Source organism: Anomalospiza imberbis, chromosome 35 (genome assembly GCF_031753505.1).
Source record: "Anomalospiza imberbis isolate Cuckoo-Finch-1a 21T00152 chromosome 35, ASM3175350v1, whole genome shotgun sequence".
NCBI classification, from domain to species: Eukaryota; Metazoa; Chordata; class Aves; order Passeriformes; family Viduidae; genus Anomalospiza; species Anomalospiza imberbis.
Genome location: NC_089715.1, coordinates 170,524 through 192,181, shown reverse-complemented (window position 1 = coordinate 192,181; position 21,658 = coordinate 170,524). Strand labels below are relative to the sequence as shown.

Here is a 21,658-nt window from a genome sequence, read left to right as displayed (position 1 = left end):
GTAGCCATGGCTTGGGAGGCCAAGCAATTCCTGGGAGGATGAAATCCTGGCCACAGGCTGCTTACTTGCTTTGGATTGGAAAACCCCTCCTCTACGAGCATATCCAGCAGGGCAGCACAGGTCTTGGTTTTGAAGATGTGCGAATATGATCTGAGCCCTGTGCCCATGGTGCTGGTCTCTTCCTCCCGAATCCTCTTGATGAATTTGCAAACCAGCTGTAGGAGAAGGGCAGGAAGCCAGGGATGCTCCACGGAATGCTCCAAGCGCGGTGCTCGGCTGAGTGGTGACAGCAGGCCCAGCCCAGCTGGGGATGGCTGCAGGTACCTGCACTGTTCTGCGGAAGAGGCCACGGGCGGGGTCCTGCTCTCGTGTGCGCTGCACGGCTGCACCTGGCAAAGAGCGAGCACAGCCTGAGCTGAGGGGCTGCGGGAGAGGCCGGAGAACACAGCCCAGCCCTGCGCTCCCCAGGCAGGGACAGCCCTGGGATGGCCCAGGGCATGGAGCACGGGCACTGTGGGGTGTCTGCCCTGGCCCCTATTCTGTCATGTCCATGGGCAAGTGCCCAGGGGATGGGATGGGATGGGATGGGATGGGATGGGATGGGATGGGATGGGATGCCATGGGATGCCATGGGATATCATGGGATGGTATGTGGCCAAGCTGGCTGCAGCCACCAACGCAGCAGCCCAGCTCTGCCACTCACCCTCCTGCTGAGGCTTGAATTGCTCCACCTCTTCAGTCTCCTATGCTCGGGCAGCTCCAGGGCCTTCTTCTTCTTCCTCCACCCAGGACAGCTTGGGCACTCTCGGGGGTCTCTGCTCCATGTCAGTGACTGGATTTGTGACTACTTGCAGGAGAGATGCCTCGGAAAAGCTCCGAGTCAGCAAGGCCTGCAGTCATGCCTGGAAGGCACCTTCAAGAGAGAAGACTCAGGAAGGCTACAGGACAGCAAGTCCTGCACTCTGGTCTCAAGGGCTCCTGCCACAAGGACAGGAGACTCCTGTCGAGGATTGTGGTCTGGCCTCGAGGGCACCGGTGGCAGGGATGGGAGATGCCTCTGGGGCACAGAGTCCCATGGTCTGCCCTCGAGGACATCTGCAGGAGAGAAGCCTCGGGAAGGCCACGGGTCACCAAGTCCTGGGGTCTGGCCTCGAGGTCAGCTGCAGGAACAACGCCTCGGAAAAGCTCCGGGTCAGACACGAACGAGTGCGCTGTGCGGGGGCTCCTCACGGCACCGCTCTGTCCCATCCTGTCCCGTCGCGTGCTGCGAGCACTGTGGCGTGGTCTTGTCACCGCCAGCTCCTATGTCACCCCGTGTCACAAAGGGTCCTTGGACACGCTGTCCTGTTCCATGCCACGGTGACCGTGCTGCACCGTGTCACAAAGGGCCCCTGCACACACTGCCCCCTGCCCTGGGGCTGCCCCCAGCTCACCCAAAGTGGCTCAGGTTGGAAGGAATCCCTCACCCCAAGTGTCTAAGACAGCCCAACAGGATCTTTAGGAACAGCTCAAACCATCAGCAAACGCTGCCCTGCTCTGCGGGCTCAGGGCAGCAGAAGGAGCCCCCAGGGCTGCCGACGCAGCTGCGCTGGGAAGGGCACGGGGCCTTCACAGAAGCTGGCACGGCCTCCTTGGGACACGTCCCGGCTGGTGGCCAACCTAAACCCGCGGGTGTGACAAAGACAAGGAACGTGTGGGCCAGGGCACGAATGCTGCTCTGAGCCCTGGGGCCCGGGGAGCGCTGACATCAGCAGGTGTGGGCAGAGTCCCTGCCCAAGCAGACCTGCCACCCCCCGAGCCCTGGCAGCGCCGGTGCCCGTCTCCTGCCCCAGAGACCTGTGCCCGTGGGGGGCTCCTGTGCCACAGGGAGCCAAAGGCCACATGCACTGGGGGCTGCGCTCCTGCCTGCAGGGGCTGTTGGCAGGAGCACCTGGAGCAACTGCTGGAAACAGTTGGTCTCTGTCAGAAGCTCTTACTCCATGCTGAAATTATTTTCTCATTGAAGTTATTGCCTTCAGCACAAAAACACCTTAGCGGCCAAGGCACAGAAGAATCTGGCAAGTAAGAATCCTCAATTCAGGAAAGCTTTACTTCCCATTGCTCAACTCAAGTAGTTCCAAAAAGTTGCAAACTTCCCAAATGAATAGGGATGGCCTGAGGAGGTGAAGAGTTGGAATTTTGCTTCCCATCTCAAAGCAGCAACTCATTTGCCTTAACCTCATCCACTGAGGGTCACTTTACAGAACATAACACTACACAAAAAAAGGGCAAAACTAAGGGCCATTCTTTGGTTTTCTCTGTAGGGATGATAATATCCTTATTCTCTTAAGAAATAAAAGCTCTCAAGAAATGAAAGTCCACTCAGTGGTAGAAAAGTAGCTCAAAGAATTGAGTAGATGGCAAAAGGGCTAATCCTTCCCCAGGTATAGATATCTGAGTGGCTAGTAAAGCACAGCTCTCCCCTCTTGTTCCCTGCAGGAGAATCAGGACCATGAAGAGGAAAAGTCACAGATATTCCTTCTGGCCTCCCTAACCAAAGCTGTGCCAAAGCACAGATGCTGCCTTCAAACTGACTCAAATTCCAGCCTAGACCTCTCACCTTCCAGACAACTCCTTCTCCAACACCCCACCAGCACCAAGCCCCCCAAACTCCCACACAGAAGCCCTCAACAACCCGCCAGGAGCCCCAGCTGTCCCCGTCCCTCCGCAGAGCTTTCCCACCCTCCAGCAGACGCCCTGGTTCCCTGCAGGTGCCGTGGGATGGCACTCAGGAGGATCTGCTCCAAGGCCTTCTCCTGGAGCACGCTCAGGCTGCCAGGCCTATGGATCCTGGATCATCCTTCCCACCGAGCCTTCCTGTGCACGGCTGCTCCATTTGCACCTTTGCGCTCAGCTCGGACTTCTCCACTTCACCAGGAGTGCTGGGAAAGGATGGAGAGCAGCCTGGCAAGCTCTTTCTGCAGCTCCCTCTTTACCCTCGGGGAGGGAGACCATTCCGCAAGAAAGCAACTGGTGCCACAAGGAGCGGGTGGCCTCAGGCACCTTTGTGGATGGAACAAGGCCTTGGTTTGACATAAGTGAGCACAAGCAATTCACATGAGTAAACAAGTAATTAGCACAGACATACCTAAGTACTTAGCACCAGTTAGCATAACAAAAACCTGGCAGGCCTAACTTGACATGAGAGTGACCTGACAAAAAGCTTTAGACACAGTCTACCAGAAGAACTAAGGGCAAGTGTGGAATCAGCCCTGTGCAGGGAAGCCCTGAGGAAGACTTTGTGCTGCTTTAGGGCATCGAGACCGCTCCTGGCCAGGGCCTGGACATCAGCTTCAAGTATGGGAATCTGACACCATGTATTTCCAACCGCCTGCCTATGGAATCACCTCAGCAGTGTAAAGATGGATGGTGATTTTGATACAACTCCTTCATCAACCCACTGAAATTTTTATGTGGCAGAGAAACACTTTAGTGGGGTGCAGACCCCTGCCCTCCTGCCAGGTCAATAAAAGGGCTTTTGGCTGACAATGCATTTGTCTGCCGATTTGTTTGAATGAGGGAGACCCCTCAGGACTGCTGTATCCTGAGGGAACACCGTTGGCCTTGGCCTGTAGGCACCTGCACAAGCTTAAAATCAGCTGCCTCAGCTTCCAGGACCTCTCTTGGCCAGCATCCTGACGTGGATGCAGGACTGCTGTGAGGCACTGCTGGGACCCAGTGGGACAGGACCAGCTGTCTCGTGTCCACGTAGCACCCCTCACACAGCCAGGGCCATCCCGAAACCAGACAAACACTCACGTGTCAGCACAGGGGAGCAAGGAGCACTGGGCTCCTCTCAAGGTATCTCAAAGTTCGAGAATCCACCACAGCACTGGTAAATTTTTGGGGGGACCAAGGACTTTGAGTATCAAAAGGGAAACTCCAATTTGTAGGGAGAGAAGTAAAATGCTTAGGACGTGTGATTTGTCAACGGAGCTGGCAGCTGAACCCTGAGAGAATTGCAGGGATAGCCTCACTCCCATGACCAAAAACTAAGAGAGAAGTCAGAAGGTTTTTAGGCCTTTTGGGATATTGCAGGCTATGGATTGAAGGATACACGCAGGCCATCAGGTTCTTGTTTAAAAGTTAGTAGAAGAAGAGATTAAGTGGGAAGAAGACAACAAGCAAATTTTGAAGCTTTAAAGCAAAAATTAGTCAGTGCAGCAGCACTGAGTCTTCCTGCCTTAGACAAACCCTTCTATCTGTTTGTGGATATAGAAAAAGGGGCAGCACATGGAGGGTTAGCCCAGGACTGGGGAGGATCCAGGAAACCAGTGGCCTATTTATCAAAACTGCAAGACCCTGTCAGCTGGGGGTGGCCAACCTGCATTCAGGCGGTGGCAGTGAGCGCCCCACTCGTAGAAGAAAGCAAAAAATTAACCCTTGGGGCAAAATTGAAAATATATACCACTCCCTCAGTAAGGAGTATCCTCAGCTAAAAGGCTGAGAAATGGCTCGCCGATTCCCAAGTACTAAAATATGAAGCTATCTTAATAGATAATGGTTTAGAGCTAGATGTGAGTAACCAACTCAACCCTGCCCAGTTTAAATGGAAAACCAGGTAAGGAATTAATACATAATTGCCTAGAAGTTATAAACTATCAAACTAAAGTAAGAGAGGACCTAACAGATCAACCACTCCAACGTGGAAAACGATTGTACATCGATGGATTTTCATGGGTAATCCAGGGCACAGGGTGTTGGGGTAGGCTATAGCAGATGAAGAGTTAGTGGCCCTAGAAAAAGGAAAGTTACCTTCCAACTGGTCAGCCCAAGCATGTGAGTTGTATGCCCTAAAGTGAGCTCTGGAAATATTCACACAGAAAAGAGAAACAATATATACAGACTCAAAATATGCTTTTGGAGTAGTGCATACCTTTGGAAAAATTTGGGAAGAGAGTGGGCTATTAAATTCAAGGGGAAAAGAACTAAAAACTTCTTTTACAAGTGTTAGAAACCTTACAATTACCAGAAGAAGTGGCAGCAGTATATGTTAAAGGACATAAAAAAGGAGTGACTCAAGAAGCACGAGGGAACCATTTAGCAGATTTAGATGCTAAGAATGCAGCTGAATCAGGGACAGAAAAACTAATGATAGCATTAACCCCTATGAGAGAAATGGAAGAAGTCCCTGTATTCAGTGAGACAGATGAGAAAGAATTCCTTAAAACAGGAGCCAAGAAAGATAACAAAGGGAAGTGGAGATTACCAGATGGGAGGCAAATGTTGAATAAACCCCTTGGCAGGAAAATGCTCAAAGGCAAACATGGAACAACACACTGGGGACACCAGCGCTAAGTGATCGATTACTGAGGGACTGGGCCTGCATAGGAATTTTTGGGATAGCTAACCAGGCAATTGAAAGGTGTGTGATATGCCAACAAGTAAATGAGAAGGTCATGAGGAAAACACCAGGGGAGGGCAAGAACTAGCCTTAGAGCCCTTTCAAAACATCCAAGTAGACTTTACCGAGCTTCCCCAGGTACAACGGTGGAAGTTTCTACTAGTGATAGTAGGTGACCTGACTCATTGCGTAGAGGCGGTACCCACGGTTAAAGCCAATGCCAATGTTGTGAGTAAAACACTTCTAGAATCAATCATTCCCCGATAGGGGATGTTGAACAGGATTGATTCAGGCCAAGTGTAAGGCCCTCTGAAGCCCCCACTTTTGCCTACCAATTGCCACGAGGAGAAACCCCTTCCCCACTACAGTACCAGCTTGGAGAGAGCGGCAGTGCAGGTGCAGTTGCTGCACCGTTACGTTAGCTGTTCCGAACAAGGCCTGGCAAGGACTTGGCAAGGAATTGGCACGGACTTGGCAAGGAATCAGCAAGGACCTGGCATGAACCCAGCAAGGAACGGCCTAATGCATATTTGTCCACTCTCCTTTTGAAGCTGAATGAACTTTGGGGTGACCCTAGTGGTCTCTCACTGAAGACCTCTCATCTGCCCCATTACCACTGTGACAGACGGACAGAGATGGAAAACCCTCCTCCCAAGGACTGAGACTGAGACCCCTACCACAGGGAGTGGGGAAACCACTAATGACATGACCTGTTCTTCTTCAGTAATTCCAATGGACTTATTCTTCATTGTGTTTTCCTGCTTTGGTGGTTTCAGTGGACTCACCTATTCCCCTGCAGCAATTACAATAGACTCTCATTGTCCTGCATATTCCCCCCTTTTTTCCTCCGTGGAGTATAACTGGACCCCTGAGTTGACCAGAATTTTGAAGACTTCCCCGACACGACCAGACGGATCCCCATCGTCCGGACCACTGAGGATCTCGCCTGTGTTGGTAGCTATTCCCATCCCCCTCTTTTCTCTCTCTCTCTCTATCCTTTTATCTCCTTTCTGATCCCCACTATCACATTTACTGTTTTGGCCCCTAATAAAGGTACATTTGTTGTGATTAACTGATAGTCCCTTGTTGTTTGCCTTTTTGCACTTTTGGGATCAGTGAAAATAACCATCACGACACCCCGCACAAGCGGATCGTGACACGAAGGAGCTCATTTCACCTCTAAAATATTGCAAAAAGTTGTTCAAACCCTGGGAGTAAATGGGAATTACACACTCCAAGGCATCCACAGAGTTCTAGTCACATTGAGAGGATGAATCAAACTCTTAAAAGGGCTCTAGATAAGCTGATGATTGAAACCCAAATGTCATGGATGAAATGTCTCCCTTTGTCCGTATTATGACTTACAACTCATCCCGAGTCAGATCTGGGGATTGTTTTTAGTAGCGGTCACTACTTGGGCTTTCCCGATCCACCTAACCTGGAAATCTGATGATCCAGCATGGATCGAGCAGTGGCCGCTAAAAAGAGAAAGCCTGCAACAAGCACATGTTCTAGTTAATGAACAATTGAATCAGAGGCATATTAAACCTTCTACTAGTCCGTGGAACACTCCAATATTTGTAATCAAAAAGAAATCTGGTAAATTTCGTTTGCTTCATAATTTACGTGCAGTCAATGCTCAAATGGAGGCAATGGGGGCACTACAGCCAGGCCAGGCCTCCCAAATCCAGCCATGTTACCTGAGGGCTGGAACCTCCTTATCATTGATTTAAAGGACTGTTTCTTTACAATTAGTATCCATCCAAATGATACTAAATCATTTGCACTTACATTACCGTCTCTGAATCGTGAGGCACCTGCAAGTCGATATGAATGGGTGACCCTTCCTCAAGGGATGTGCAACAGTCCTACACTGTGTCAATTGTTTGTGGATGCTGCCTTACTGCCCATTCGAACTGCTTGTCCTGATATGATGATACATCATTATATGGATGATATTTTTTTTGCACAGGAAGCTCCATTTACTGCTCAGCAAGAGGCCTTTATTTTCACACAACTACATAATCACAATTTATGTGTTGCCCCAGAGAAAATTCAACGTTCTGCACCCTGGAAATATTAGGGCTGGGTAATTTCTGATATGCACATTCAGCCACAAAAGGTTGCCCTGCAACTCGATTTGCACACTCTGCATGATATGCAGCGATTCATGGGAGACATTCAGTGGCTCCGTCCAGTTGTTGGTATTTCAAATTATGAACTTGATGAATTAAGACCATTGCTAAAAGGTACTGATCCCGCTGCACCTATTCAATTGACTGATAGGCAGCGTGTAGTTGTAGCAAATATTGCTGATACTGTGGCCCAAAGAGCTGTTGATCGTAGAAATCCTGAATTACCTATAGACATTACTATTCTGTCTCATCCGAAACACCTTATGGGTGCTCTCACTCAGCAGTTAAAAGACAAAAGAGGAAAACAGCAGGATACAAAGGTATTAGAATGGGTGTTTGGACCTTTACAGCCTTGTAATTCTATTCAACCACGCGTGGAGGCACTTGCACTCTTGATTCGGAAAGGCCGGAAACGCGTGGTACAGATTACAGGGGAAGAGCCACAAAGAATTTTTGTTCCGATAAAACAGGCTGATTTAAACTGGTTTTTACAACATTCTCCTGAATTACAAGCTAGCATTTTAGACTCTAATGCTGAAATTCAATTGTCACCATTGTCTTCACCTATTTTACATTGGGTCTCCCCACAAAATTGGCTATTACAGCCAAAATATTGTTAAACACAGTTGTTTAATGCTGTTGCTGTGTTTACAGATGCAGGTCGCAAATCTCGAAAAGCTGCCCTTACCTGGAATGAACAGGGGCAATGGAATCATGTCATAATAAAAGGACAAGAATCAGATACTCTACAGACATTGGAACTTTCAGCAATTGTGTGTGCATTTTGTCGATGGATGCATGATCCTATAAATGTTGTGTCTGATTCTTTGCATGCAGTTGGGGTAACGCAGCGTATTGAGGATGCTCTGTTACGAGAAGTGCAAAATCAGCGCTTGAATGCACTTTTTGCACAGTTGCAGTCTGCAATACGACAAAGATCTGCTCCATATGCTATTTTTCACATCAGGAGTCATAAGTGGGTGGAAGGATTAGGGGAAGGTAATGCTCATGCTGATAGACTGGTGTCAATAACTGTGCCTATGGACAATTTCACAAAAGAACGCAATGCCCATGCCTCATTTCATCAAAATGCAAAAGGGCTACAGCGTTGCTTTGATATTACGATGGAAGCAGCCCGAGGGATTGTCAGAGCATGTCCAGACTGCAGTCATCACAATGGACCGGGTCTTGGCCTGGGGGTAAATCCTCGAGGTTTAGGCCCTAATGAATTGTGGCAAATGGATGTGACTCATGTAGCTGAATTTGGGCGTTTACGTTATGTCGATGTAGTTATTGACACTTACAGTCATTTCATTTGGGCTTTCCCACAAACTGGAGAAAAAACAGCTCATGTCATCCGACATTTGACACTGTGTTTTGCTATTTTAGGGGTACCTGGAGTTATCAAAACAGATAATGGACCTGCATATGTAGGGAAGAAAGTTAATCGCTTTTTGCAATTATGGGGTGTTAAGCATGTTACAGGTATACCACACTCTCCCACAGGTCAAGCCATTGTAGAAAGGGCAAATCAAACTTTAAAACAATACCTTGCAAAATTTAAAACAATCCCTGATCCACAGGAGAGATTGGCAAAAGCATTATTCACTTTAAATCATCTTTGTATATTTGGTGTTCATGATATGCCCCCTGCATTTGTACATGGGACACTTGCAAAACAAAATGATGCAGAAAAATCAATAACTGTAATGTATAGACATCCTGCTACAGGGATTTGGTCAGGACCAGCACCTGTAAATTTTATGGGTAGAGGTCATATGTGTGTATCCACACCTACAGGTCCCTTGTGGGTTCCTAGCAAGTGGACACGTCCAGCTACAATACGGCCACCGCCAGCACCTCCACAGACACCGCTGACACCTCCACCAATGAATGAAGGCGCCACCGAAGACGACTACGGCTTGAGCCTATTTGTCAGGAACTAAATGATGTTTTAAAGACTAGCATTCTTTGGACTAAGCATAACCTAGAAGGAGGACACTATTTCTAGACAGAATGATACCTTTGAGTTTGCTATTGTTAAATTTGTTATATGCTGATGCTTGGGCTCCTACACAACCAAAAACAAACATATGGGTCACTTTGGCTAATTTGACAAACCAGAGTACTATCTGTCTGTCTTTATCCTCACCTGGAAATCCATTTTCTACCTGTCTAGTAGGGGTACCTGTTGAGAATTGGCCTTGTCCTCAGAAGATATTAACCTGTAGGGTAACACAGCCTCAATATAATGTGGATGACTGGGATTCTTGGGTTCCTTACCTTCCTCTTGCTCCTCTTGAGCCATAGGAGTTAGAGCTTTTGGGATCAGTGAAGGCTGATGGATGTATTATTTTTAATTGGACTAGTGTACAGCAACAGAATCTCAACAGCAGGTATTTGATTTCAGCAAATTCCAGCCTTCCAATATATAGAAATTCCTCTTATTGCTGTAATTACACTTCAGCACATGTCTTAGTTTCCTCTACATCTCCACTGCAGCTACCTACTGGGTATTTTCTCATTTGTGGAGATTGTGCTTGGCCTGGTATCCCTTCTAGACTTAAAGGAGGTCCCTGCACTATTGGACGACTGTCTTTATTGACACCAAATATGTCTATGATATTAAAAGTATCCCGACATCATAGACAAACAAGGTTGACCCATGCATTTCAGAGTGATTGTAGAGATGATATAAAGTTTTGGTCCCCAGGAGCAGTTGTAACTGCATCTGTTTTTGTTCCTGGCGCTGCAGCAGCGAAGGCACAATCTACACTAAACAGATTAGGTTGCTGGCTTGCCAAACAGACTAATGCTACATCTGCTGCATTGTCTAATCTTTTGCTGGATGTTGACTCTGTTAGGCACGCTACTTTACAAAATCATGCTGCTATTGATTTTTTACTATTGGCCCAGGGACATGGTTGTAAAGATTTTGAAGGTATGTGTTGCATGAATTTGTCTGATCATTCAAAGTCAATGCATAAGCAAATCAGTGAATTGCATAGGCTTACCACTCAGTTACAACAAGCAGATGGATTTGAATTAGATGACTGGCTAAAATCCTTGGGCCTGGGACCATGGTTTCGTTCTATCATTCAATATTTGATTATGCTCAGTTTAGTGATTTTGCTGATTGTATGTTTATTGCCATGTATTTGTGCCTGCTTGCAGAGAGTCCTGCATCAAATTGCTTCATCAGTTACCAATCAAACGATGCTTGCACAAAAGAAAAACGAGGGAATTGATGGGGAATGGCTGCACGAAAAGGGTCATGGATCGATGCATCAGGAACAGGGTCAGAGGATCGATTCCATCAATCCTCTGTTTGAGACCCCAGACATGAGCTCTGTGTCCGGGAGGAGCTCTGGCCTGGGAAACTGGCCTGGGAAACAACACTGGCCTGTGAACAGTACACTGTGCATATACAGATAGCAAAAGGCAGAATATCCTTGAGATATGAGTTGTACAAGAACAGGATGTAAAACAAGATGTACTTAGCAAAGGAAAAAGCTAGCAGATGAAAAACTTAGCTACAGCTGAAACCACACATAGAAGAGCATAAAACAGTGCACCTTTATGAATTGACCAGTGAGAGCTTGTTGCTGATATTGCTTGCAAAAGACTATATAAACTGACTGGATCTTTGAATAAACTGGAGCTTGCTTATCAATCATATTGGTTGTGTGCTTGTCTTCCCTCACCGCCCGCGGCAACAGTGGCCTGATGCCGGCTCTCGGCCCAGGAGTCCCCGTGGCTCCAGCAGCAAGGGTGGCTGAGGGGTTCCTGCCTGCTCTGGGGCATTGCTGCAGGGGCCACTGCTGTCAGAGCCCCCTCTCTGCTGCTGACTGCTCTGCTCCTGGGGACACTGCTCTGCCCCAGCCCAGGAACAGCAGCAGTGCCCAGTGCCAGCAGTGGTGTCACTAGGACCCCTGTGCACAGGGACCCCCAGCCCCGGGCTGGCCGTGCCAGCACCCCCAGGGACCTCCAGCCCCGGGAACCCAGAAGAAGTGGAAACCACAACTGTGCAAACACTGCCTGTGACCAAAGGAATTGCAAAGAGAAGTGAGAATTTAAACAGTATTTTTTTTCCAAAAATCGGCAAAACCTAGGATTTACAGAACATGTTTCATTGTAACAATCCTTTTAACAACAACAATCTACAGAACATGTTTCCATGGGAGCCCATAGACTAACAATCTACAGAACATATTTACATGGGAGCCTATAGACTAACAATCAACAGAACATATTTACATGGGTGCCTGCAGACTAACAAACTTCCAAACATATTTACAGGAAACCTCTAAGCTTCAGAACATATTTACAGAGGGGTCATATCTGTGGCCACCATCTCCATCAGTCCTGGAAGAAAGGACGCAGCAGAACTGGACTCTGCTGCCAGCAGTGGCCCAGGTGGGCTGGCAGCTGGGCCCCAGAGGCTGGGACAGGGCTGGCAGGGCTGGCACGGCCCCTGGCAAACGCAGGGCAGGCCGGGAGTGGTCCTTGTGCCACCACAATCCAGGGCTCCCTCCGGGCACCGTGTCCCTGAGCGGGGCCATCCAGCCCAGCCCCAGCCTGGCCTCAGGGGACACACTCTGCCTGTGGGCTGGGCATGGGAAGCACCTGCCTCTCTTGCTCCTGAGGCTCCATCTTCATCCAAGGACCATGGGCTCCTCCTCATCCTTCTCGTCGACTTCCATGTCCTCGATGTTGTCCTCCACGTCGACTTCCATGTCCTCAGCAGTCTCTTCCGTGTCCACCTCCATCATTTCTTCCCTGTCCAGCACCACGTCCACTTCCATCTCCTCCACGGTGTCTCTGGCAGTCTGCAAGAGGCAGCACAATCTCACGGTGGGCTTGGTGTCCCACACCATCCATTCCCACATGGCTGCAGCCTGCCCAAGCAGGGTGCCCCCCTCCCTGGAATGGCACTGTACCTCCACTGGGGCAGCAGTGGTGCACATCCTGCTGGGATTGGCTTCAGAGCAGGCAGCAGGCAAAGCCCAGGCAGCAGCAACAGCTCAGCACCGACGGGCAGAGCGAAGGGTGAGTGAGAAGTGGCCGTTGGCAGCAGGTGAAGTGTCTGCTGTGCTCCTTTCCAGGTCCTGGACCTTCCAAATGGACCACTCTGGGAGCTGTGATGTCACAGAAGTTTCAGGGCGACTCCACACGGAGAGATGGGGGTCGTAGAATGTTCAAATCCTTGAATGGTTTGGCTTGGAAGGGCCCCTAAGGATCATCTGGTTTCAACTTGAGCAACTTCCCACCACACCAGTCTGCTCTGGACCCTGTCCAAGCTGGCCTGGGATGTTCCTGGGGATGGGGCATCCACAGCCTGTCTGCACAGGTCCCTGTCTCAGGGACAACCACCCTCACAGTAAAGAACTTCTTCCCATCATCAAATCTATTCCAGCTCTTGCAGTTTGATCCCATTCCCCCTTGTCCTGTCACTACAGTGCCTGACAGAGAGTCCTCTCCCACTTCCCTGTAGTCCAGGCAGTTCCTGCAGGGTCACACATGCGGCTGAACCTGCAGACAGGAGAGAGAGAAGCCAAGCTCCCAGGCGGAGAAATTGGGGAAAGTGACATGAGAGCAGAAGGAAAAGGTGGACATGGGCCCATGGCCCCCAGCATCAGCAGCCACAGGACCCAAAGACCCCCAGCCCCCTGCCCAGCACAGCCTGCCCTGCCCCTCCAGCTGTCACCCGAGTGGGGGACAGGGGCCAGTGGCCGCTGCCAGCAGCAGGAATGGGGGCAGGGTGAGGATCCCCCGGCTTGGCTTTTGTCTCTTGAACAATCCGGACACAGGGCAGTGCAAGGCAGGCTGGGAAGCAAAGCCTGGAGCCTTTGGAGGCTGCAAGCCTTAAACATCAGCCCCTGCAGCAGCTCAGATGCAGGTCCCACAGTTCCCAAGCCCATCATGGCCTTCAGAGCACGTAGGTGGATTTTGCATCCCTGTGGCCGGATGCCGGCTCTCGGCCCAGGAGTCCCCATGGCTCCAGCAGCAAGGGTGGCTGAGGGGTTCCTGCCTGCTCTGGGGCATTGCTGCAGGGGCCACTGCTGTCAGAGCCCCCTCTCTGCTGCTGACAGCTCTGCTCCTGGGGACACTGCTCTGCCCCAGCCCAGGAACAGCAGCAGTGCCCAGTGCCAGCAGTGGTGTCAGTGGGACCCCTGTGCACAGGGACCCCCAGCCCCGGGCTGGCCGTGCCAGCACCCCCAGGGACCTCCAGCCCCAGGAACCCAGAAGAAGTGGAAACCACAACTGTGCAAACGCTGCCTGTGCCCAAAGGAATTGCAAAGAGAAGTGAGAATTTAAACAGTATTTTTTTTCCAAAAATCGGCAAAACCTAGGATTTACAGAACATGTTTCATTGTAACAATCCTTTTAACAACAACAATCTACAGAACATGTTTCCATGGGAGCCCATAGACTAACAATCTACAGAACATATTTACATGGGTGCTTATAGAGTAGCAATCTACAAAGCATATTTACATGGGTGCCTGCATACTAACAAACTTCCAAACATATTTACAGGAAACCTCTAAGCTTCAGTACATATTTACAGAGGGGTCATATCTGTGGCCACCATCTCCATCAGTCCTGGCAGAAAGGATGCAGCAGGGCTGGACTCTGCTGCCAGCAGTGGCCCAGGTGGGCTGGCAGCTGGGCCCCAGAGGCTGGGACAGGGCTAGCAGGGCTGACATGGCCCCCGGCAAGTGCAGGGCAGGCCGGGAGTGGTGCTTGTGCCACCACAATCCAGGGCTCCCTCCGGGCACCGTGTCCCTGAGCGGGGCCATCCAGCCCAGCCCCAGCCTGGCCTCAGGGGACACACTCTGCCTGTGGGCTGGGCATGGGAAGCATCTGCCTCTCTTGCTCCTGGGGCTCCATCTTCATCCAAGGACCATGGGCTCCTCCTCATCCTTCTCGTCGACTTCCATGTCCTCGATGTTGTCCTCCACGTCGACTTCCATGTCCTCAGCAGTCTCTTCCATGTCCACCTCTATCACTTCTTCCCTGTCCAGCACCACGTCCACTTCCATCTCCTCCACGGTGTCTCTGGCAGTCTGCAAGAGGCAGCACAATCTCACGGGGGGCTTGCTGTTCCACACCAGCCATTCCCACATGGCTGCAGCCTGCCCAAGCAGGGTGCCCTCCTCCCTGGAATGGCACTGTACCTCCACTGAGGCAGCAGTGCCCATCCTGCTGGGATTGGCTTTAGAGCAGGCGGCGGGCAAAGCCCAGGCAGCAGCAACAGCTCAGCACTGACGGGCAGAGCAAAGGGCGAGTGAGAAGTGGCCGTTGGCAGCAGGTGAAGTGTCTGCTGTGCTCCTTTCCAGGTCCTGGACCTTCCAAATGGACCACTCTGGGAGCTGTGATGTCACAGAAGTTTCAGGGCGACTCCACACGGAGAGATGGGGGTCGTAGAATGTTCAAATCCTTGAATGGTTTGGCTTGGAAGGGCCCCTAAGGGTCATCTGGTTTCAACTTGAGCAACTTCCCACCACACCAGTCTGCTCTGGACCCTGTCCAAGCTGGCCTTGGAAGTTCCTGGGGATGGGGCATCCACAGCCTGTCTGCACTGATCCCTGTCTCAGGGACAACCACCCTCACAGTAAAGAACTTCTTCCCATCATCAAATCTATTCCAGCTCTTGCAGTTTGATCCCATTCCCCCTTGTCCTGTCACTACAGTGCCTGACAAAGAGTCCTCTCCCACTTCCCTGTAGTCCAGGCAGTTCCTGCAGGCTCACACGTGCGGCTGAACCTGCAGACAGGAGAGAGAGAAGCCAAGCTCCCAGGCGGAGAAATTGGGGAAAGTGACATGAGAGCAGAAGGAAAAGGTGGACATGGGCCCATGGCCCCCAGCATCAGCAGCCACAGGACCCAAAGACCCCCAGCCCCCTGCCCAGCACAGCCTGCCCTGCCCCTCCAGCTGTCATCCAAGTGGGGGACAGGGGCCAGTGGCCGCCGCCAGCAGCAGGAATGGGGGCAGGGTGAGGATCCCTTCGCTTGGTTTTTGTCTCTTAATCCGGGCACAGGGCAGTGCAAGGCAGGTTGGGAAGCAAAGCCTGGAGCCTTTGGAGGCTGCAAGCCTTAAACATCAGCCCCTGCAGCAGCCCAGATGCAGGTCCCACAGTTCCCAAGGCTGTCATGGCCTTCAGAGCACGTAGGTGGATTTTGCATCCCTGTGGCCGGATGCCGGCTCTCGGCCCAGGAGTGCCCATGGCTCCAGCAGCAAGGGTGGCTGAGGGGTTCCTGCCTGCTCTGGGGCATTGCTGCAGGGGCCACTGCTGTCAGAGCCCCCTCTCTGCTGCTGACAGCTCTGCTCCTGGGGACACTGCTCTGCCCCAGCCCAGGAACAGCAGCAGTGCCCAGTGCCAGCAGTGGTGTCAGTGGGACCCCTGTGCACAGGGACCCCCAGCCCCGGGCTGGCCGTGCCAGCACCCCCAGGGACCTCCAGCCCCAGGAACCCAGAAGAAGTGGAAACCACAACTGTGCAAACGCTGCCTGTGCCCAAAGGAATTGCAAAGAGAAGTGAGAATTTAAACAGTATTTTTTTTTCCAAAAATCGGCAAAACCTAGGATTTACAAAACATGTTTCATTGTAACAATGCTTTTAACAACAACAATCTACAGAACATATTTACATGTTTGCCTATAGGCTAACAATCTACAGAACATATTTACATGGGTGCCTACGGACTAACAAACTTCCAAACATATTTACAGGAAACCTCTAAGCTTCAGAACATATGTACAGAGGGGTCATTGTGGTAAGCACATTAATCTCTCTCTCAGGATTTTTATAAAGGTGAACAGAGAGAAGTGAAAGAGAAAACAATTTCTATTTCTGCTCCTTGTTTTTTCCTTGTGGAATGTGCTTGAAGAATAATTTACCTAGAGCAAATGCCTGGTTGGATCATGGTGGATTGTTTGGGCCTGATGGCCAATCGGATCCACCTGTGTCTGGACTCTGGAGAACAGGGTCATGAGTTGTGAGTTAGTTAGATATGATAGTTAGAGAAAGTAGCATGTAATTTTTAGTATCCTCTTTTATATAGGATATTAATGTATCATAGCATAATTATAATAAAGAAATCATTCAGCCTTCTGAACTAAGTCAGACATCATCATTCTTCCCATTTGGGTTCGCCGACACCAACAACAGCTGATTCCTGACATTTACATTTAAAAAGTGACATTTTGTTGTGATCTGGCCAGGCTGTGCCAGTTTTGTCTCACCAGTGGGCAGGGTCAGCACCAAAGACACAGACACCAACTGAAGGACTCAGTGTCATTGACTGTAGCTCAAAGCAGCAAAGAATCACAAAAGGAGCAGCTCGGCAATGCACCCAGCCAGCAGCACCAAAGATTGCAGCAGTGATTAAGAAAGATCCAGCAGCAGTTACCCTCAGGCTTTACCATGCCCCAGATCCACACAGCAGCTGGGGAAGCTGTCACAGCCAAGGGCTGCAGAGCCACTCCTGGACACTGGGAATTCCTGCAGGTGCCTCCAGCCGCAGGTGGGGCTCCAGCCTCACTGGGAGAGGGCCCAGCTCTGACAGTGCTGAAGGAACAAACTGACAGCGCTGCTGGTGCGGGAACATCTGGTTTCATCCTCCTCCTGGGTTCCTCCCAAAGCCTGGCCAGGGCCCAAGAGGAACCAAGGGAGGTGACTTTGACCATTCAGCCCCAGACAAGGCCAGATGTCAGATTTCATGGCCTTGTCTGGCTTCTAAACACAGAAAGGTCAATCCATGTTTCACTAATGAGTGGATACATCTATCACAGCGCTAATGACCATGCATATTTCATTAGTGAGCAGATACAAAGATAACCTTTGGTTGGAAGGTTCGTCCAGAGGCCACCTTTGGCTCAGGGCCTCACTCAGGGCTGTTGTCCAGGCCTTGGCACTTCAGGGACGTGGTTTAGTGCTGGGCTCGACACTGCTGGGTGACCGGCTGGACTGGATGAGCTCAGAGGTCTTTTCCAACAGAAAGGATTCTGTGATTCCATCATTCCATCTGCTGCATTCAGCCAGGTCCATGTTAGCAGCATTCATTTGCTCACAGTGTCTCCTCAGGCCCAGCTCTTGAGGCCTGAGGCTTCAGCTCCTTCAGCTCCTGGTGCTCAGCTGCTCGTGCTGAACCGGACGACTCGGGGAGAAGAACACAGTCCATCCAATTCCTTCTGGGACACGGAGAGGGGAGGCTGTGGAAAGAGGAGCAGTGTTTGGTGTGGCCTCCTCTCTGCCCTGCATGCCTTTCAGCGCTTTGAACCAGCCAAGAGCTTTCTCCAAGAGTGCAACGGAGCAGCTGTTCCTGCTGCCGGGTCTGACTCTCTCCAGTCTCTGACCTTGCCTGCTTTTGTCCCTCTTGCTGTGCCCTCTGCTCCCCCAGGGCTCAGTGGCTGCTGCCCAGGACTGTGGGACTGGCACGGATCCAGGGGTCGAGACCCTCCTTTCTCTGCCCTTGGAGCTGCCTGGGCACAGCAGCCTTTTCCATCTGGAAGGGAGTAACAGAGTTATTCACGTGCACTGGTGTGTCAGCTCTGCAGGTGCTGTGCCTGCAAACACATGGCTCGAGATGTGCAAAAGAATTCTGCAACTCTTGGCTGGATCAGGATGTCAGCAGTGCTGAACTCCAGGTTAGTCCAAAGCAAACACTTGACACCTCTGCTCATATCTGCTAGATTTTTTACATCAGGGTATCCAGAGAAAAGCAAACAGAGGAGTAAATATTTTCATTGTTTATCAGAAATGTTTCTCATTTTGCTGAACATTTCTTTTTCAGAATGTGTTATCTTCTTAAAAAGAAAAAGAAAAAGAAAAATGAGAAAAATATGAAAGAGAAAAAAAAGAAACAAATGTGAAGTGAAATCTTCTTGAACTTAGGATTAAGAGATAACTGATCTTTTTAAAAGGAGAACTCATTTACTTTGTGCATGTTCTCATGCCTGGATCCATCTTACGGACTGACCTCAGCATCCATTTTAAAGACTTTGGGTTTTGTTTCCAATATTAAGATTTTTTTTTTTTAATTGGAGTTGAAGCAATAGGAGGATGAGAGATGGATTTTGCACAACTGTGTCTTGAGTGCAAAAATATTGCAGTTTGAAACTTGGACCTAAAGTATTGAAAATGAAACTTACAAATCCCAGTGCATTGTGTGACAGCAGCTTTTCCTATAGGATGTGCAGCATCACAAAGACTTCATCATGGGGTTGGGAGTGCTTGGAGCTTTGTCCTGTGCCACTCTGGGATGTCATGAACCAGGACTTCACCTGCCACCAGCCCAGGTCACCCTCTGCCACCGCAGCTCCTTGGGCCTTGTGTCCCCAGAGCAGACACAAAGTGTTTCTGCTGCTCCCCCTTTGCACAAACCCACAGAGCGCTGGGATTTTTCCAAGGCTCGTGTCTCCATTGGGCCATATTCCCAAAGAACCAGCAGCACATCCTGATGAATACGGCGAGTTACGTGGATGGTTGTCAGCTCCACTTCCTGCCTAGAAATCCTGAAACTGCTTCTAAATGCTGCTCCTTCAGCTCCTAGACACCTTCTCACACAGAGCTGGGAAAAAAATCCCCTGGCCACCGACTAAAAGGTGAGTTATGCCCAAGTTAGAGCTCTGTGGGAAATCTCTCTCCCTCCCTGATGTTTTAATGTATCTGTACATGGGGGTGTGCATGGATGCGTCTTGTATACAAAGGAAGGAGCGTGCAAGCAACGGGACTGACACTTTCAGTGTCCATGCTATTCCATACCCATGGGCACAGAGACATTATGGAAACCCTGGCACAGACAGGGCCTTCTGTCCATGGGTACCGAGACATCCAAGAGCCCCTGGCACACACAGAGCCTTCTGTCCCTGGATACAGAGACATCCAAGAGCCCCTGGCACACACAGAGCCTTCTGTCCATGGGTACAGAGACATCCAAGAGCCCCTGGCACACACAGAGCCTTCTGTCCATGGATACAGAGACATCCAAGAGCCCCTGGCACACACAGAGCCTTCTGTCCATGGGTACAGAGACATCCAAGAGCCCCTGGCACACACAGAGCCTTCTGTCCATGGGTACAGAGACATCCAAGAGCCCCTGGCACACACAGAGCCTTCTGTCCATGGGTACAGAGACATCCAAGAGCCCCTGGCACAGACAGGGCCTTCTGTCCATGGGTACAGAGACATCCAAGAGCCCCTGGCACACACAGAGCCTTCTGTCCATGGGTACAGAGACATCCAAGAGCCCCTGGCACACACAGAGCCTTCTGTCCATGGATACAGAGACATCCAAGAGCCCCTGGCACACACAGGCCTGGCACACACAGGCCTGGCAGCACAGGTGGCTTTCCCCACAGGCTGCAGGAGATGAGAACACAACATTTGCCAACACTGACTGCAAGCCACAGCTCTGGGTGCTCCCCGTGAACCCCAGCTCTGGGACCACTGCCTGCCCCAAGCTCCAGAGACTGCAGTGGGAGCCTGGCTGGGCTCTGCCCTGGGGCCATCCTGCAGGGACAGCTGCAAACAGGGAGCATTCCCTTGCCACAAACAGCCAAGCCAGGGCTGCAGGGCAGCTGCTCCAGCCCGGAGTGCACTGCTGAGTGCTGTGCTCTGGGGCTGGGGCTCCCCGCACAGGGGACTGGACTGGTGTGCCAGAGGAGACAGAGAAGCTGCAGCTTCAGCCTAACTGAGGTGGGTGCGTGGGCTGGGAAGAGTGGGGAGGCTCAAGGGGATTCACAGAGCTCATCCTGCTGCAAGGGCAAGAAAAATGGGAATGGGAACTCAGCAGTGAGGAGAGCTGAGGGCTGGAGAGCAGCTCTGAATGACACTAAAATCCCACTGGACCTCTGAGACATTGCTGCTCCTCAGCCAGTGACAGGATGAGTCCCTAAGCCTGGGGCTCAGCCTTCCTCGTGGTGAGGGGCACCAAGGAAGGCAACAGTGTGGTGGAGACTGCCATGGGCTGGGAACTCACTGGGGGAAAAGAGGGAGCAGTTGGGAAGTAAAAGGCAGGTGGAGGAGAGAACTGTTCAGAGAAAGATTGAGCTACAGCTTGAGCAGGCTGCAAAATGTCATTTGGGGTCATCCCAGATTGATTTCATTTCAGAAGCTATTGAACAAGTTTATTTTGGGGTGGTGTCATGTTTTCCCTGGGAGGTGTACACTCTGCACACTTGAGCTGTGTTGCTGAAATGCTCCAGCAGGTCTGTGCTGCAGGTCACCCCATTTCTTCTTTGGCTGATTGCAGCCCGGTGCTGAGCTCCAGCAGAGCCCTGGCAGAGCCCAGAGCAGCCTCAGCACCCGCAGAGCCCGGCTGCAAGGAGAGAAACCAGAAAGCGCCCGTCAGCTGAAGGCTCCTGTCCCCTTGTCCCAGCTGCCCGCAGTGCCCAGGCCATGCTGGCTGAGCCCAGAGCTGTGCCCAGAGCTGCCCATCCCTGCTGCCTTTGGGAGCAGAGCAGGAGGGCAGGACATGTGCCCAGCCTGCAGCCAGCCACGGCACATCCAGCCCTCAGCAGCTGCCCAGAGCAGGATGCTCCCGTGCTCGCTGCCATCTCCCCAAAGCTCTGATCCCACCATGCCAAGCAGATGGGACCCACCTGACGCCATCCTCCGCTGGAAGAAAAGCTGGTCCCAAACCATGTCCTCAGCCCTCTCCAAGGGCATGGCCCACCCACACCACAGCTGCTCCCAAGCACTTCCCCATCCAGACTGGACCCCAGCTAGAATGCTTCCTCTAGAAAAACACACAACAAATTATTGAAAATAGATTACAGACAAAAAGGGGAAACAAGAAAAAAGGTCAAAAATCATATTACTGTCAGGGACTTGAGGAAGGCCCAACCCCTGCATGCCAGGGAAAAACCCACCCACAGGTGAGGGAAGCCCAGGCTTTCTCCCTTCCCCCCTGCACTGCCCCCCAAAATAACGGTGATCCCAAAGCAAACAGGGGCTGTGGAGCAGCCCAAGCCCTTCCTTGCCTGCAAAGCAAAGCAGCCCCTGCACAGGTTCTGGAGTCCCACCTCTGCTCCCACCATGGGGGTTTGTTTGTGTCGGGCTGGCTGCCCCAGCCCCAGCCCCAGCCCGGGGCACGGTGGGTGCTGGGGGCTGTTGGCAGGGCCAGGAGCCCACT

General features: G+C 51.1%; 1 long non-coding RNA gene across 1 annotated transcript in view; it reads right to left on the bottom strand.

Moving 5' to 3' along the window:
- Positions 1-71: 71 nt before the first annotated feature.
- The window catches only part of LOC137464048 (uncharacterized), a 61,808-nt gene continuing 40,221 nt past the window's right edge, over positions 72-21,658 (bottom strand). Inside the window, exon 3 of the long non-coding RNA XR_010994055.1 lies at positions 72-215. This is a non-coding gene — a long non-coding RNA (uncharacterized lncRNA). The remainder of the gene's footprint in view (positions 216-21,658) is intronic.